The 3901-nt window shown below is 31.9% G+C and overlaps 1 long non-coding RNA gene across 1 annotated transcript; it reads right to left on the bottom strand.

The window, feature by feature from the left end:
• Positions 1-1945: 1945 nt before the first annotated feature.
• LOC145327937 (uncharacterized) lies at positions 1946-3346 on the bottom strand. The gene is made up of 2 exons (XR_013882277.1): positions 3218-3346; positions 1946-2562 (listed from the first exon to the last, which is right to left on the bottom strand). It is a non-coding gene; the product is annotated as an uncharacterized LOC145327937 (long non-coding RNA).
• Positions 3347-3901: the final 555 nt, after the last annotated feature.

Raw genomic sequence — 3901 nt, 5'->3', positions numbered from 1 at the left:
AAAATTTGAAAATCATGAAAATTCAAAATACCCTTTCTAACTTTTTTGTTTTTATAGTAAAGTCGCTGATTTTTTTCGTGAAATCTAATGTTTATTGACAAGTACATCTATTTGTAAATTCGTTTTATTCAAATTATTATTTTTTATATGATTTTTTTATCGTTTTTTTACGCCCTATTATGACCCGGTTCGGCTTGGCCATAAATACCCGACAGTTTTAAAACCCGGCTCAGTTTCGGTTTTTATTACCCGGTTTTAACTTTTCAACCAATAAAAATAACAGTTTACGTCATTAGTAAGGGTTTGAGCCACCCTAATAACCCTAGTAATCTCTATATGTGTCTCCCAATAGTTTTTTGCTCGTTTTCTGATATGTAACACCCAAATCTTATATGTTCTTTTTTTGTAGTGTGTGTCTTTTAAAACTTCGAGCAACGGGTTTTTTTACCCGAAAACGGCGGCACCTATAGCCGAAACACTAAATTTGAAATAAATCGCTTTGTATATTACTTGTAGCTCTATAGATTACATGAGGTTGTGTAGTTTTCAATTTCGGATCGTATCAAAGTTCTAAAAAGTGTTCATCTCACTTTTGGCGTTCAAAAATTACATTTTTCGATTTTTGGTCAAAATAACAGGGTTTTTACAGCAAAACTGGGTTTTAACGCCGGCGGAAACCGCCCAAAACGGGTAATAATGCCTGGTTGGTATTTATGGCCGAGCCGAACCGGGTTTTTTTGCAACTTTCCTGTGCACGCCACTAGAGCAAAACAAAAAAATACGAATTCCGTTTTGACCATTATAAAGCTTCCCTGAAACTTTCAGCTCGATCGGCCCATAAAAGTGGCCCTCGGCACTAATGGGTTAATTTAGGCGTGTTAGAATTGTTCTATCGATTTCAAACTTTGCATGGTGCTTAGTAGTTAGGTACGATTTACCAGAATGTCCGTACGTCCATTTTAAACATGTTAATATTTGGATTACTGATTCCTATTACAATAAGGTACAATATTATAAGCGAAGCATCTATATAATCAAGTCCTAAAAATGTCAGTATGTCCCTAAACAGAATTCTGTATTTAAGATTTTTTTAAAACAAATTTACGTATAATTTTTTCAAAACTTGAATATTCAAATTTTGTATACTCTACACTCTACAATATAAATGTTTGTCTGTCATACCGTTTCAGAGCTTTGCTTTTATGGATGTTGTCATCCTTTTTTTTTATCTTCAATATGACGACTGTTATGATTATACATAATTTATTTTTAAACATCCTGTTTAAACTTATCTGTATTAGTTTGTTATTGCTACGCTACCCATTCACATAAATCTTTTTAAAAGCGAAGCTTTTCTATAATTAGGGTCGGTCCGTCCGCCCGTCTGTCCGTAACGGATAGATTTTTTCGTTAATTTAAGCATGTTAGAATTGTCCTATCGATTTCAAATTTGCATGGTGATTCCTTTAATAGTTAGGTACGATTTATAAACCGTAGCAACTCTATAATAATTACCAAAATGTCCGTACGTCCATTTTAAACATGTTGATTTTTTTACTTTTTTAACAACAAATTTTTATGTGATCTAATCATCCAATTGATCTGATTTTTTGGTATATTGATTCCTGGGACAACAAAGTATAATGTTATAGGCAAAGCAACTCTATAATCAAGTCCTAAAAATGTAAGTATGTCCATAAACATTATCCTGTATAAAGCAGTTTTTCAACAAATTTGTTTACAATTTTGCTTCGACTCTTATACGTTTATATTCTGATTATTCAGTTCTGACACTATATAAGTGTTAATGTCCGTTTGTTCTACCGTTTCAGTGCTTCGCTTTTATGGATGTTGGCATCCTTGTTTTATTTTGATTAATTATATTCAATTTAACAAATTTTCAGCCTAACGCTCTGAATTTACATACATTTAATCATAAAAAAAATTTAATTTTAGGATATTTATTTAAAAAAAAAAAAACACTTGATTGAATACATTTTATTAGAAATAATAACTCTTAAGGAATTTATATATTAAAAGTAGGGAAAAAATTATATGAATTAAGAATAATTTTAAAAAAGTAGGAGGAATGGTTAGTGACTTGACATGTAAATATTCTTTGAGATAAATAATAGTTTTTTCTCACATCATATTATAAACGGCTTTCCGCGAATATAGAATGTACAATTATAAGATTAAAACTAGTTTTTTTAGCCCCGAGGTGCCGAAGGCACCGGCTAAAAAACTGGTTTTAATCTTATGATTGTACATTTTTATATTTGTGGAAAGCTGGATATAATACGATGCTAGACATAGTTTTTTCGTATTAATGAGAACCGGTTCCTATCCACCAGATTCGAGTGAATACGAGAAAAACATTTAACTTTTATTTTCTTTTACTGAAAATTTACTCCTCCCTAACATTGGATATTAGTTTGCACCACAATATCTGTAGGAACATCCTCCAGTATTATCAAGATAGTACACGTAGTAGTTTCCACAGTTAGTAACTCTTCCAGCACTATTCCATCTACATTGGTTGCCATCCCAATCAAAACAAACCTGAATTAATACTTATATATATAGGTGAATGCACTGGTATAATCTTCAAGTAAAAGTCTGAAGAATGTCTGACGGTGTGTGTGTCAGTCTGTAGTTTAAAATCTTTATAACCACTAGACTGACATTGTTCTCCTTTTCTCAAAGAATTAGAAGCCTCTAAGGGCGTAGACGCTATCCTATTATATAGTAATGTGTAAGGTATTTTGTCGGAAACTGGAGATTTCAATAACCATTGAACTAATTTAATTTTTCTTTTTATGGAAGCTTTACAGTTCCCAGACTGGTTTTATGTTATTTTTTGGTTTAAGATTGGGATGATTTTGGACTATTTTTCAGTTTTCAAACCCCCTTCTTATGCCATTGATTACAGGATCCTAGATACAAGGGCAAAGTTGCTAGCATTATGTATAGCTATAAGGTTTAATATCTGTTTCTAAAAATATCTTACTGAAGAGAAGCTTCAAATAGGTCACTGTATGGTTTCAGCCTTTTTAATATTTTACATTTATGTCTTGGTATGTTTTTTTTCTTGCTGTTATCAGGCCTTTGTACACTTTCAAATATAGAGCTCCTAGATGCTACAGGCGCAACCAAATTGAATATATATATTGACCTTTTAAATATAATGAGAATAATTGTAGTATCTCAATGTTACCTTTATATCTATTGTAGAACCTGGCACAGTGGGTAAAGTTGCATTATTCCATCCTGCAGCACTTGTACCACAATGATAACCACCTGGAGCAGAATTGGACAGTATGGTTCCAGCTGGAGGAAGAAACCTAGGCAAAAATATATTTAGTTATAAAGATATACAATTATTAAATTAAAACATTTGTGGTAGTGAATTTGAGGCTGGTTGATTTTGTGTATCCAAATAATAAATGTATAAGTATAGATGTATAATCTAAACATTGACAACTACTTGCCCTACATGGCAGAGACACTTTTTAACTAAAAATTAATTTTTGTCTTTAATCAATTTGGCACTTAGTTTTGTTTTCGTATGCTATTAGCTAAGGTGAGAGTTACATATAAATTATGTTTTCTCTATACTTTTACTTTAATTATCAGACTTGGGTGTCTAATTCATATAATTTCTAAGGGGGGAGGGGGCTAAAGGTTTTTTTTTACAGGTGTTGAGGGTTGGGTTTAATTCAACATATGGGGGGTCAATTTCACTCTTACACTGGTTTGGTTCCTTACCACATTATGAGATAGTTTTAGTTGATTCCAATTATTTAAAAAGCTTCTGATACTGTTTTTTTCACTTTTATTAAGTGTATTAACCCTTAACAGTCGGTCCCCTTGCCGCACCTTTATCTCAGTTCCTATTAGA

The sequence above is a fragment of the Acartia tonsa genome, chromosome 9 (genome assembly GCF_053477335.1).
Source record: "Acartia tonsa isolate MP-2025a chromosome 9, ASM5347733v1, whole genome shotgun sequence".
Lineage (NCBI taxonomy): Eukaryota > Metazoa > Arthropoda > Copepoda > Calanoida > Acartiidae > Acartia > Acartia tonsa.
This window is presented reverse-complemented; position numbering and strand designations above follow the sequence as displayed.